The 15,486-nt window shown below is 42.8% G+C and overlaps 1 protein-coding gene across 6 annotated transcripts in view; it reads left to right on the top strand.

Moving 5' to 3' along the window:
* The window catches only part of mllt10 (MLLT10 histone lysine methyltransferase DOT1L cofactor), a 195,559-nt gene that overhangs the window by 25,084 nt on the left and 154,989 nt on the right, over positions 1-15,486 (top strand). The window lies entirely within an intron of this gene.

Below are 15,486 nucleotides of genomic sequence, written 5' to 3'. Positions count from 1 at the left end.
GCTTTGCCCATCATTCATCTCCCATTAAAATAAGTGCAATTCAACCCAACAATCTGTCTTCGCTCCCTGCCTTTCTCCTGCCTATTCTGTCCACTAAACTTTCTTTCATCACCATCCATAACGCCTTCCAGCTTCTCACCTACCTTGGTCCTGCAAAAGATCCCACCCCACCTGCCTGTCTAGTTTAAACCCACCCATGTAGCACCAGCGAACTTGCCTGCTAGGATATTGACTTGTCTTTAAAAAGTTACAGCAGCACTTTTACAGAATGCTGCTTGCGACACAGTCCCTTCACACAGTGGCACACAATTAATAGAACTACTGTTTCACAGCACCAGGCTCGTGGGTTGAATACTGACCTTGAATACTGTGTGGGAAGTTTGTACATTCTCCCTGTGATGGGATTTTGCTTGATGCTCCAGTTTCCACCTATGTCCCAAACACATTTTTAAAATTGTTCAAGTGATGTGGGCATTGCAGACTGAGCCAGCATTTTGCCTATCCCTAATTGTTCGCATGATGGTGAATTGTCTTCTTGAATCACTGATTCAAGCTGCTGACCTTATGATTGAAGGAAGGTCATCGATGAAGCAGCTGTAGATGGTTGGGCCTCGGACACCACCATGAGGGACTTCTGTTGACAACTCCTGTCCCATGGCTAAGGAGATTGATCTTCAACTCCCAGAACCATCTTCCTTTGTGCTAGATATGATTCCAACTAATGGAGGACTTTCTCCAATTCCTATTGACTTGAGTTTAGCCGGGTTTTTAGGCACCATACTTGATCAAATGCTTCCATGATGATAAGGCCAGTTAGTCTCTCATCTCTTTTGGATTCAGCTCATATTTGGGCTAATGCCGTAATGTGATCAGGATCATGAGAGACTTTGGCAGAATGTGCAGGTTGGTGAGTTAATTAACCACTGTAAAATTGTTCCTTGTGTGATTGTGTGGCAGAATCCAGGGGAAGTTGATGGGAATGTGGGGAGAATTAAAAATGGGGATTAATGTAGGATTAGTATAAATACTTTCTTGATAGTCTTGAAACGGGCTATTCAGCCCAACTTGTCTATGCTGACCAAGATACTCCATCTAAGTAGTCCCATTTGCCTGCATTTGGTCCATATCCCTTTAAACCTTTCCTGTCCAAGTATCTTTTAAATGTTGTTAACAATTGTTATGTCTCCTGTGGCATTTCATTCCATATGCCCACCACCCTCAGTGGAAAAAGTTGCCCCTTGGGTTCCTATTAAGTCTTTCCTCATGCACCGTAAATTGATGCCCTCCGGTTCTTGACTCCCTTATCCTGGGTAAAAGCACTTTACCCTGATTAATTCCCCTCCTGTTTTTATGCACCTTTGTAAGATCATTCCTTAACCTCCTGTGCTCCAAGGAACAAAGTCCTAGCTTGCACAATCTCTCCCTATAGCCCAGGCTCTCAAGCCCTGGCATCATCCTCATAAATCTTTTCTGCACTATTTCCAGCTTGATGACATTTTGATGATCAACATGGAGTCACTGGGCAAAGGGCCTGTTTCTGTTCTGTAACTTTCAATGACTGACTATTTTGTATAGCAAGAGGTTTAACACAGTCCTTGTAAAATAGTGTATTATTGAATTTAGTGATGTGCTGCAGGCAACTACTTTAATGTGGGAAAGTGTGAGTTCATTCACTTTGGTAGGAGGAATCAAAAGGCAGTCTATTATCTAAATGGAGAGAGAGATTACAAATAAGTAGAGTACAGAAGGATCTAGTTGTTCTCTCGCCTGAATAACAAAGTTAGCACGCAGGTGCAGCGTAATTAAGAAGGCCCGTGGCATATCGGCCTTCTATTATAAGAGGGTTGGAATTTAGAAATGGGCAAGTATTGTTACAATTGTGCAGGTGTTCTTAAGATGATATCTGGAGAATTGTATACATGTTTAAGAAATGATATATTAATGCTGGAGGCAGTTCAGGAGAGATTCACTTGGTTAATTCCAGGAAGAGAGGATTGTCTTATCATAAACAATTAATAAAATTGGATCTGGTTTCTATGATGTTTAAAAGAATGAAGGTTATTTCTTTGAAACAGTATAACATTCTAAGTGAGTACTCCAATTAGATGTTGAGATGGTTCCACCCGTAGGAGAATCTCAAATGAGGGGAAATAGTTACTGGATAAAGGAGTGGTGTTTTAAAAATGAAGTTCAACATTGGTAAAGGTAGATAGTACATGCTAGAGAGGTCACATCAAAGTTGCAAAACGAATGAGGGGATGAACAAAGTGATTCTTGGAATGCAGGTACATCAATCACTAAAGTAGTACCACAGGTTAACAAGGCTGTAAATAAAGAGAACCCAGCAGTACGTTTTCTTTCACATGTGATAGAACTGAAATATATGGTAAGAAACTTGCATCAAATTCTGGTTAGACCACACTTCATCCTGTCATCACATTAAGAAAAGCATACAGAAGCAATGGAAAGGGTGCAGGAAAGATTTACGACTAAGATGCTGGATATGAAAGATGGTACATATTTGGAAAAGATTCCTTTGAGAAAGGAAGTTCCATCCTTTGAGATGGATGATCAAACTGAGGTCGCTAATGCAGTGATTCTTCTTGAGCCAACAAAATAAGAACCTTCAAGAAATCCAGTAGAAAATTTATAAATGGTGGTAAAATGTGGCAGTCGCTGTGACAGTGAATGGTTAAAGTGAATACTATTAATTAATTTAAGTAGTGGGGAACTGAGCACATGAGCGAGACAGGAAGAGACTGTCATGCCTATTGACGGACGAGAAGGGCCAGGAGGAAGCTCAATTGGAACTTGCCAGCATGCTCTGGTTTGGCTGAATGGCCTATTTTGTGCTGTTATGCCAGTGTAAATCTCCACACTTGGACAGGTGATTTGTATGGATAATGTGTTTGTGTTCTGTGTTCGTACTGTGAAAAAACCCAAAATTTACTGCACCTTATTTATTCATCCCATTCTTTTCTCCCCTGTTCTTCCTCCTTGTTCCACATGCCTATTATTGGTTGTGCGAAGATGATGATTCATACTTTCAGCATCCAATAACAGAGTCTTAAGCCCTGCTTTTCTTTGAGTGAAGTTGAATAGGGATATAAGAGCCAGCGACATGGTCAATATCAGCAGAAGCATGCTCGAGTGTTGATTTCAAATAGTGGTTGGTTCAGAGCCTTTCTTGTATTCTGCTCCTTGTATTTAGCTCAACATTATTGTTTATGGAAATCAAAAAAATAGCAGATACCAGAAACCTGAAATAAAAACAAAAATGGAGAAGGTTGAAGATTGTTAAAGATATCTGCCTGGCCATTTGCTTTTCTCTCTACTACATCTGAGAGAAGATACAGGAGTTTGAAAGCCAATCTTTAAATTGTGCTCCTCTCCCCTTAAAGCATGCTCTCTAGCCTTTAACATTTCTACCCTGGGCAAAAAGTTTCTGACTATCTATGCCTCTCATAATGTTATCTTCTAAAATGAGGTCTACCCTCAGCCTCTGAAGCTCCAGGAGAAAATAGTCCAAGTTTGTCCAACCTTGCCTTATGGCCTTCTAATTCAGGTAGCATTTTGGGAAACTGCCCCTGCATTCTCTCTAAAGCCCCTAAAACCTTCCTGTAATGAGGCCACCAGAATAGTGCACTGTACTCCAAATTTGTCAACCAAAGTTCTACAAAGCCACAACATGACTTCCTGATTCTTATATTCAGGGCCCTGACATTTGGAGGCAAGCATACCATACACCTTCTTTACCACTCTTTTAACTTGTGTACTTTCAGCGAGCAATGGACTTGGATCACAGGTTTTCTCTACATCAATGCTGTTAAGAGTCTTGCCATTAACTGTGTACTATTTTTCTTCCATTCAACCTCCCAAAGTGCAACACCACACACTTGCTTGGATTAAATTCCGTTGACCATTTCTCTGGCCATTTTTGTAGCTTATCTCCATCCCACTGTACACTTTGGTTGCCTTCCCCACCGTCCTCAACTCCACCAATTTTGGTGTTGTCCACAAACTTACTAACCAACCTACCCATTTACATGCAAGTCATTTATGTGTATCACAAACAACAGAGGTCCCAGATCTCTGTGAAATTTCACTGGTCACTGACCTCCAGCTAGAATAACACTTTTCCACCACAACCCTCTGTCTTCTTTGAATAAGCCAGTTCTGAATCCAAATGACCAGCTGGCACTATCATAACATTTAAGAGACATTTGGACAGGTACATGGATAGGATATGTTTAGATGGTTATGGGTCAAGCATGGGCAGGTGGGACTAGTATAGGTGGGGCATGTTGGCCAGCTTGGGCAAGTTGGGCCAAAGGGCCTGTTTCCATGCTGTATGACTATGTCCAAGTCAGCTTGGATTCCATCCATCTGAACCTTCTGGATCAGCCTACCATGAGGGACTTTATCAATGCTTTACTAAAATGCATATTTTGAAGAATCCTCTTCAATAGACTTGAGATTCATCAACCTATGATTTCCTGGATTATCTTCACTTTTCTTAAACAAATGAACGACATTAGCAACTCTCCAGAACTCCTGGACATCTTCTGTGGCTAGAGAACATGGAGATCTTTGTCAAAGCCCATACAATCTCCTTTCTTGTCTCAGTTAGTCATGTGGGATAGATCACATGTCGCCTATCTTTATGTGACTGTGGATGCTCATTAATATTCTTGCTTCGTAATTGCACTTTAAAATGGCCCAGCAAGCCATTCAATTGTGTTAAGACCACAACATTAAATCGGAAGAATAAAACTGAGTCGGGCACTCGGCATTGACTACTGCATTAGATTTAGATTTGGATTTGGCAAAATCTTATCTTCCAAAGCATTCCTCACAAGAACTGGCCAACAGATTAATCACCGGCCTGATAAAGTTATATGTAGAGAACTATACTTTAAAGTATTGTGCCTCAGTATATCTGGCCTACCACCAGGTCAGAGATTTAACAGTACAGAAGGAATGGCTCTCTGAATCTCCAGCAGATCCAATGAAATCTCTTGGCATTGTGTCAAATAAAGATAGGAATATCTTTTTTTTACTACCTGTGCTCATTCATCTGATGATGATGATGACTCCATCGTATAGAATGCTACTTCGAGGATGCATAGTGCTTAGAGGCAACATAGATTGTCCCGAAGGATGTATTGCTGCCAGATAGGGTCTGCAGCAGATGGCGAATGAATCAACAAAAGGATAAATCTGCTTGACCTCACTGTTGTTGATATACCCTTTGTATGGTTGACTCTTGATCTTTCAGAATAATGAAGGGGAGGGCTTCCATGGATAATGTAAAATACATTAAACAAATCATGCAGGGCTTGCTTTATTGTAAGATTTTCAAATAATGTTTTGCATGTCTGAGTGGTTCTACAGTGATACCCGTTTCCACTCTGTTATATTAATAAAAATTGTGTTATTAATAAAAAATATATATATTTCCATATACTGAAGTTTGCAGACAAATTTATAATACAATCTGACTCCAGGGTACTGAATGTTGTTCAAATTAATGAGTTGAAAGTTTAATCAGTTTGAGTATAATCTTACCAAAGTTGATCTCCAATTGTACCCAATGTGAAAAGCATGGCCTTTATAACTACCATTTCATACTTTAGAGCATTAGAGTTATACTGCACAAGAACGTGACCTTTGGCCCAACTTGTCCATGCCAACCGACCAAGTTGCAATACTGAGGTTATCCCACTTGCCTGCGCCTGGCCTTTATACCACCAGACCCTTCCTTCGAAGGGGAAATCATACTTGACTAATCTTCTGGAATTTTTTGAGGTTGTATCTTGGAAAATGGACAAGGGAGAGCCAGTGGATGTAGTGTACCTGGACTTTCAAAAAGCCTTTGATAAGCCCCCACATAGGAGATTAGTGGGCAAGATTAGAGCACATGGTATTGGGGGTAGGGTACTGACATGGATAGAAAATTGTTTGGCAGACAGGAAACAAAGAGTAAGATTAACAAATCCCTTTCAGAATGGCAGGCAGTGACTAGTGGGGTACCTTAAGGCCCGGTGCTGGGACCGTAGCTATTTACAATATACATTAATGATTTAGATGAAGGGATTAAAAGTAACATTAGCAAATTTGCAGATGACACACAGCTGGATGGCAGTGTGAAGAGTGAGGAGGATGCTATGAGGATGCAGGGTGACTTGGACAGGTTGGGTGAGTGGGCAGATGCATGGCAGATGCAGTTTAATGTGGATAAATGTGAGGTTATCCACTTTGGTGGCAAGAACAAGAAGGCAGATTATTATCTGAATGGTGTCATGATAGGGAAAGGGGAAGTACAATGAGATCTGGGTGTTCTTGTACATCTATATACTAAAACTCTTGTTTGTTTGTTCCTGAACTACAGCCAAAACGGTACACGATAGCGCGACAATTTTAGGCCCGCTTTACTCACCGTCGTCCCTTTGGTGCTAATGGAAGAAGTTTCATTGAAATTGGTGTTATATTTTTAAAGTTATTCACATTTTAAAGTTTAAATCTATCTCCTGGGGAGGGAGGAGGGAGGATAAGGGGGATAGAGTGGGGGGAGGGGGAGGAAGAGGAGGAGGGGGGGGGAAGGGAGGGGAGAGTGGGGGAGGAGAGGGTGCTGCACCAATGCAGGAGTGTTTTGGCCCAACGGGTCCACTTGGTCTAGTCAATCACTGAAAGTAAGCATGCAGGTACAGCAGGCAGTGAAGAAAGCTAATGGCATGTTGGCCTTCAGAACAAGAGGAGTTGAGTTGAGGAGCAAAGTCTTTCTGCAGTTGCACAGGGCCCTGATGAGACCACACCTGGAGTTTTGTGTGCAGATTTGGTCTCCAAATTTGAGGAAGGACATTCTTGCTATTGAGGGAGTGCAGTGTAGGTTCACGAGGTTAATTCCCGGGATGGCAGGGCTGTCATATGTTGAAAGAATGGAGCGACTGGGCTTGTATACACTGGTATTTGGAAGGATGAGAGGGGATCTTATTGAAACATATTATTAAGGGATTGGACACGCTAGAGGCAGGAAACATGTTCCCGATGTTGGGGGAGTTCAGAACCAGGGGCCACAGTTTAAGAATAAAGGGCAGGCCATTTAGAACAGAGATGAGGAAAAACATTTTCACCCAGAGAGTTGTGAATCTGTGGAATTCACTGCCTCAGAAGGCAGTGGAGCCCGATTCTCTGGATGCTTTCAAGAGAGAGTTAGAGCTCTTAAAGATAGCGGAGTCGAGGGATATGGGAAGGCAGGAATGGGGTACTGATTGTGGATGATCAGACATGATCACAGTGAATGGCGGTGCTGGCTCGAATGGCAAAATGCCCCACTCCTGCACCTATTGTCTATAGTCTATCCATGTATTAATGTTTCCTTTGGCAGCTTTTTGAGGCTATATATATGGGGGAGCTGAGAAATAGAAAGAGGCCGATCACCTTGTTGGGCATGTAGCATCAACCCCCAAATATTCAACAGGAATTAGAAGAACAAATATGCTTGGAGATTGAAGGCATTTGCAAGACAAATAAGGTTGTCATAGTTGGGGATTTTAACTTTCACAATATAGAATGAGACTGTTATTGTGCCTAGGGCATTTTCTGGGTGGAATTTATCATATGTGTTCAGGCAAGTTTCCTCGGGCAATATGTAGAGGGCCCTACAAGATATAGGGCAAAGCTTGATCTACCCGTAAAAATTTGGAAGGGCAAGTGGTAGACGAGTCGCAGGTAGATAAAGCAGTCAAAAAGGCTTTTGGCACTTTGGCCGCCATCAGTCAGAAATTTGGAGGTCATGTTGCAGTTGTTTAAGACGTTGGTGAGACCGCATTTAGAACATTGTATTCAGTTCTGGGCACCATGTTATAGGAAAGATATTGTCAAGCTTGAAAGAGTTCAGAAAAGATTTACGAGGATGTTGCCAGAACTAGAGGGTGTGACCTATTGGGAGAGGTTGAGTAGGCTGGGTCTCTATTCCATGGAGCGCAGGAGGATGAGGGGAGATCTTTGAGGTATACAAAATCATGAGAGGAATACATCGGGTAGATGCATAGTCTTTTGCCCGGAGCAGGGGAATTGAGGACCAGAGGACATGGGTTCAAGGTGAAGAGGAAAAGATTTAATAGGAATCTGAGGGGTAACTTTTTCACACAAAGGGTGGTGGGTGTATGGAACAAGCTGCCAGAGGAGGTAGTTGAGGCTGGGACTATCCCATCATTTGAGAAACAGTCAGACAGGTACATGGATAGGACAGGTTTGGAGGGATATGGACCAAGCGCAGGCAAGTGGGACTAATGTAGCTAGGACATTGTTGGCCGGTGTGGGTGAGTTGGGCCGAAGGGCCTGTTTCCACACTATCACTCTATGACTGAAAGGGGGCTTTTTGGGGCCAGTGACCACTGTTCGAATAGTTATGGATAAAGGCAGGGCAGGCACACAAGTTAAAATTCTGAATTGAGGCAAGGCCAACATTGATGGTATTCAATAGTGACTTGCTAAAGTTGATTGAAGTAAGTTGGAAACTTCTGGAAAGTGGGATGCTTTTAAAAGTGCGCTGTCAAGGCGTGTATGTTCCTGAGTTCAAGGCATGTATGTTCCTGTTAGAATGAAGGGCAAGGCGGGTGCGATTAAGGAAGCTTGAATGATGAGAGAAATTGATGCTCTGGTCAGGCATCGGTACTAAGCCCATTGCTGTTTGTGGTTTATATCAACGATTTGGATGATAATATAGAAGGCATGATTAGTAAATTTGCAAATTAATTAAAGTGAGTGATACAGATAGCAGAGAGGATTATCAAAATCACAACAGGATCTTGATCATTTTAGCACGTGGGCTGAGGAATGGTTAATGGGGTTTAATGCAGATAAGTATGAGGTGTTGCATTTTGGGAAGTGAAACCAGTCAGGATCTACACAGTCAATGGCAGGGCCCTGGGTAGTGTTGCAGAGCAGAGGGATCCAGGATTGCAGGTACATAGTTCCTTGAAAGTATCATCACAAGAGTTGTCAAGAGTGTTTTATTGTCATATGTCCCAGATAGAGCAATGAAATTCTTACTTGCAGCAGCACAACAAATATGTAAACATTGTGCACTGTAAACAATATAATAAATGAGAAAAAAGGTTGTGTGTATATATGCACACGTAAACACAGACCTGCGCATGCACACATACACACACAAGCATGCGCACACACGTAAAAAACAATAATAATGCAATAATGATCTATGTAGTTGAGAGCTTATTGGAGGTTGTAGTGTTTAATAGCCGAATGGCTGTAGGGAAGAAGCTGTTCCTGAACCTGAATGTTACAGTTTTCGGGCTCCTGTACCTTCTTCCTGATGGCAGGGGTGAAATGAGTGTGTGCCAGGATGGTGTGGGTCTCTGATGATGTTGGCTGCCTTTTTGAGGCAGAAACTCCAGTAAATCCCTTCGATGGGGAGGTCAGAACCCGTGATGTACTGGGCAGTGTTCACAACATTTTACAGGCTTCACATTTAGGCAATCATAGAAATATAGAAAATAGGTGCAGGAGGAGGCCATTCGGCCCTTCGAGCCAGCACCGCCATTCATTGTGATCATGGCTGATCGTCCGCAATCAATAACCCGTGCCTGCCTTCTCCCCATATCCCTTGATTCCACTAGCCCCTAGAGCTCTATCTAACTCTCTCTTAAATCCATCCAGTGATTTGGCTTCCACTGCCCTCTGTGGCAGAATTCCACAAATTGCCGCACCGGGTCGTGATGTAACCAGTCAATATGTTCTCCACTTTTATCCCTATTCAAACAATCTTAAAACCTATGGAGTTGTGATCATTTCCCTTAAATTCTTCCACCACAACATAGTCACCTGGTCAGGCTTGTTTCCCAATACAAGGTCCTCCCTGAGTTGCACTAGCCACGTACTGTTTGGATGCACCTAGGAAATTCTGTCCCATTTAATCCTCTTGCCCTGAGTAAGTCCCAGCCTCTATTGGCTGATCATCCAAAATCAGTACCCCGTTCCTGCTTTTCCCCCCATATTCCCCCTTGATTCCTTTAGCTCTGAGAGCTAAATCTAACTCTCTCTTGAAAACATCCAGTGAATTGGCCTCCACTGCCTTCTGTGGCAGAGAATTCCACAGATTGACAACTCTCTGGGTGAAAAAGTTTTTCCTCATCTCAGTCCTAATTTAGGGCTGTGGAGTTGATACCCAAAACACCCGACTCCGACTCCTTGATTTCTTGTGTATCCGACTCCAACTACAGCAGCACCGAAATTGCTCCGACTCTGACTCGAGGACCCCGACTCCACAACAGGGCTGTGGAATGGATACCAAAACACCCGACTCCGACTCCGACTCCAACTCCTTGATTTCTGATGTCTCCGACTCCAACAGCACCAAATTGCTCCGACCGACTCAACGACTCGGACTCCACAGCCTTGGAATAGCCTACCCCTTATTCTTCTTATGAAACAACTCGGAGCACTAGATTCTCCAAAGATCTTGGGAACAGGCATGTTCTGGCTCTAGCACTGAACTAGAATGCCAAGATCTTCCTGTAATAACACAAGACCTATGCATGCTAAACCCGGATTATGGGTGCTACTACATACAGAGAACCTCCCATGATGTTAACCTCAAAAGTTCTACGGATGCACATATGTTTGTTTGGATGAATGGCAGAATTAATTTCCTCATGTTCTATTTTTAGTAGTTCTTATTAATCTTGTGTGCTTTTGATGCTGTTCATAACAATACTGTGGAAGTATGGCTACCATTTTGAGTGGGGTTTTTTGTGTGCGTTTTCCAACTTACTGACTAAATTGACATGTGGATGCTTATAAAAACGGAGCCCTTTCATTATCTGGGGGTAGGCAACATATCTAATTGTTGTTCCAACTTCAACAAATGAAGGAATGGGTTGCAGTTGGTAGCTGTAAGCTTTTCACCTGCACTCAATTTGAGTTTTGCCAGGATTGTTCAGATCTAGACCTCATTTTAGCCGTAGTCCAAATATGTAGCTGAGAACTGAATTCCAGAGGTGAGATTATTCTGTGTATAAAAGAAGGAGACATTGCACTGCCGATTTGAGCTATGCAAGGTGTAGTTGTTTAATTATCTCAATTCCAAGATATTGCTGCAGGAGTTCTTCAGGGCAGTTATTTTATCAATGATCTTCCTTCTATTCATGGTCAGAAGTGTGGATTTTCGTAGTTTACTGCACAATTTTTGGTTCAATTTGCAACTGGTGAGAAGATAAAGAGTCAATCTAATCATTTGTTCCAGTATAGGCTGATATGTGCCTAGTTACACAGTGCTTTTAGTATTGGGTAATAACCATCTCTAGAAAGAGTATGACCACCTGCCCTTGTTAATATATCACTTACCCACCCACCATTAACATCTTAGTTGTCACCATTAGCCAGACAGGTAAATGTATACTGTATCTGTGTTGCTGATGTGGACTCCTATATCGGCGAGACCGTTTCACTGAACACCTACACTCATTCCGCCTTGACCTACATAATCTCCCAGTTGCTAAACACTTTAACTCCCCTTTCCACTCCCATATTGACCTTTCTGTCCTGGGCCTCCTCTGCTGCCAGTGGAAATTGGAGGAACAGCATTTCATATTTCGCTTGGGCACCTTACAACCCAGCGGCATGAATATTGAATTCTCTAACTTCTCTCTCTGTCCCACTCCCACCTTAGTCCTTTTGCTAATTTCACTGTTTGCATTCCATCATTATCACCTTATCCTCAGCCAACAATGGTCCATTGTGGGCTCCACCTTTCCTGAGTCATTGATTCAGGCTCTGGTTTTTTTTTGTATCGTCCCATACCTCTAGTGTCCCCCTCACTGACTCTGTCTGAAGGGCCTTGACACGAAACGTCACCTATTCCGTTTCTCCAGAGATGCTGCTTGACCCGCTGATTTACTCCAGCATTTTGTGTGTATCTTCAGAGTAAACCAGCATCTACAGTTCCTTCTTGCACGGGTACCTGGACTATCTGGCAGCAAGAGTACTTTAGAGGTTGGTTAGCCTGACTTTTCACAAACCTTTCCACTTTGCACAAAGCACAAGTTTGGTAAGTGGTGAAATATTTTCACTTGCCTGATGCAGCATAGTTCAGAACAAATCATTATGCTGTCTGACGCCTTATTTGCTGCCATAAATGTTTACATCAATATTGTTGCACTGTGACTGCATTAAATATCATCTACTGAACAGACTGTGGTGACTTGACAAAGCTACTTGCCGAACAGCATCTCACAAATTTGTGACCTCAACTACCATGAAAGGTTAGGGCAATATGTTTGTCAGAATGTCACCATTTGCAGGCTCTCCTTTAATTGCACATCTTCCTCACTTGGAATTGTATTGTCATTCCTTCATTCCTGTGTTTAAATCCTGAATCTCTTAATCCAATGACACTGGAGTATGTTTGCCAGCTGCACTGTAGTTGCAGTGGAGGAAGGAGATTGAGAAACTCGCAGCCCAATGCCAAGACGGCAACCTCTCCCTCAATGTCAAGACAAAAGAGATTGTAATTGACCTCTGGAAGCGAAGCAGTAAACACCCCAGTATACATTGATAGCACCAAAGTAAAGATGGTCGAAAGCTTCAAGTTCTTATGAATAACTATCACCAGCAATTTGGCCTGGACCAGCCAAGTCAAAGTAATAGCCAAGAAAGCACACCAATGCCTCTACTTCTTTAGAAGGCTTAGGAAGTTCAGCATGTCCCCAACAACCCTCACGCCCTACAGATGCACTGTGGAAAGCATTTTATTGGGATGCATCACAGCATAGTTTGGGAACAGTTCCATCCAAGACTGCAAGAAATTACAGAGGATTGTAGACGTAACCCAGCCTATCACCCAAACTTACCTCCCTTCCATGGACACCATCGACACTTCATGCTGCCTCGACCAGGCCACCAGCATAATCAAGGACCAGTTTCACATCGGTCAATCCCACTTATCCTCTTTTCCATCAGGCAAGAGGTACAGAAGTTTGAAAACACATACCTCTGGATTCAGGCACTGTTTTTTCCCAGCTGTTATCAGTCAACTGAACAGTCCTCTCATCAGCTAGTGTGTGGCCCTGACCTCCCATCTACCACATTAGAGACCTTTGAACTACATTAATTGAACATTATTGGACTTTATCTTGCACTAAATTTTGCACCTTTTATCTTGTATCTGTACACTGATGGCTTGATTGTAATCACGTATAGTCTCTTTCGTTGACTGGATGGCGTGCGACAAAATGCTTTTCACTGTACCTTGGTAGACGTGACAATAAATTAATTTATTGACAATAAATTAAACTAGTTGTTAAGGTAGCTCATCATCACCTAAGGGAAATTACAGATGAGCAATAATATTGACTAGACCAAGTGGACCCGTTGGGTCCAAACCAATCCTGCATTGGTGCAGCACCCCCTCCTCCCCTTCCCCCTCACCCCTCCCCCATCCTCTTCACCCCTCCCCATCCTCTTCACCCATCCCCTCCCTCCCCTCTCCCCCTCCACTCTCCCCCCCCCACCCACTTCCCCCATCCCCTTAACCCCTTCCCCCTCCCTCCCCACCCCCTCCGACCCCATCCCCCCCGTCCCCATCACCGCCATCACCCTCTTCCCTCTCCTCCCTCCCTCTCCCCCCCCCTCCCAACCCCCCTCCCCCCCCCCCTCCTCCCTTCCCCCTCCCTCCACCCTCCCTCCACCCTCGGCCCAACCGTGGAGCCATTGCCGGGCGGGGAGAGCCCCGGGAAGCGTCTTTTGTAGCTCAGCTGCAATCTGCGGCGGGGAACGCTGGCGTCGGCATGGACCCGTTGCCGGGCGGGGTGTTTGCCGGAACCGTGGGTGGGCAAGAGTGGACAGGGAGAAGGCACTGACCTCGGCCCCATTTCTCCTGCTGCGATCGGCAGGGACGGCCATCTTGTTGGACCCTCTACCGCCGCCTCTGCATCGTGCTGCACCATGGGTGGAAGGTCAGGCGGGGGCACGCCGTGATGGGCACCAGTCCTCCCGCTGGTCCTCCCGAGGAGGGGGGGGAGCACGCATTTATTAAAGTTTATTAGGTAAATTGTTTTTAAAATGTAACAAAAGTGGGTTTATTCACACCACAGGGGAATGGTGAGTAGGATGGGCCTAAAATTGTTGCGCTGTCTTGTATCGTTTTGGCTGTGTAGAGGGCATGGTACACACATAAACATATACACACAAACAAACCGAGAGTTTTAGTAATGGATGGATGGATGGAATAGATAGAAGATAGATAGATGTTACCAGTTATACTTGCATGCAATAAATAAAAAGGAAATTATTTTCCTCGTGCAGTATTTTTTACTAATTTTCCAAACCCATGGTTAACTAAGGAAATTTACTATGTTTTGTCAGTTTCTCAATAGAAATTGAGTACTGAAAGTTGATAAATTTAAGCTAGCCTACTGGTGATCACAGTAGACAAATTGCATTTGTGCAAGTTGTTTTGTTTGATTCACCAAATGGAAACTAAACAAAAAAAAATGGTTAACATGATGTTGAAATAGCAGACATTTCATTAAATCAGTAAGGTTTAAACTTTGTCAATTCTTTCTAATGAATAATTGTATCACTTGTTTGAAAAGAGAATCTTGCCATATCTAACTTCTGCTCTGTTGTATTTCAGAAAAAAATTCATGTATGACTTAATCATCAATTTCCTGTTGCAAACTCTCATGGCCTTTATGCTTCTGTCTTAATTCAGGTTTTTTTGGTACATTATTGCTTTTGACCTACTCTACCGCTTGATCATGGTTCCGTTTTAAACCAAGTTTTCAGGGGCTCCAAGCTGCTTATATGACCGAGTCTGATTACACTATTATGCCTTAAAGGTAGAGAAGCCCTTTTCAATAAAGCAAAGAGGAAACTACTTGTGTGTGATTATAAAATGCGCGTTGCTTTCTTCTGTAAATGATAAATTTGAAAATTAGTATTTGTTTTCCAGCATAGGTTTGCCACATGTCATTTTAACATCGTGATAGCACTTGTGCACAGGATGTGAGAACTGATGAAATACTGCACTATTTTAGATGAGATATTAAGCTGAGGCCATTTCTGTTTAAGGTGGATGCAAAAGATTCCACCACAATTTTTCAAGAATTAGTAGGTTTATTAGTATAAATGGCAATGTTTTACCAACAGCACCCAAAGTCTACCTTTAAGTCACTAAGATTAATCAAGCTTGACTTTCCCTTTATAAATCCCAGTTGGTTACTAATATTTTCATTTTAGATAACTTCTTCCAGCATCTTTAAATGAGGATTCTATTATTTTTGCCGTGGATGCAAGTTCCTTAATTTTGTTTTTGTAAATATAGGAATCTCACCACGTGCCTACCAAATTTTCACTGGCTCTATATCCTAAAGCATACATAAATAGAAAGCAGTAGGTCAGTCTGAGTTGCATCCACATCTCTGCAATTTTCTGTAGTCTTGGGCAGAGCAGTTGACAAAT

The sequence above is a fragment of the Rhinoraja longicauda genome, chromosome 2 (genome assembly GCF_053455715.1).
Source record: "Rhinoraja longicauda isolate Sanriku21f chromosome 2, sRhiLon1.1, whole genome shotgun sequence".
Taxonomy (NCBI): Eukaryota; Metazoa; Chordata; class Chondrichthyes; order Rajiformes; family Arhynchobatidae; genus Rhinoraja; species Rhinoraja longicauda.
This window is presented reverse-complemented; position numbering and strand designations above follow the sequence as displayed.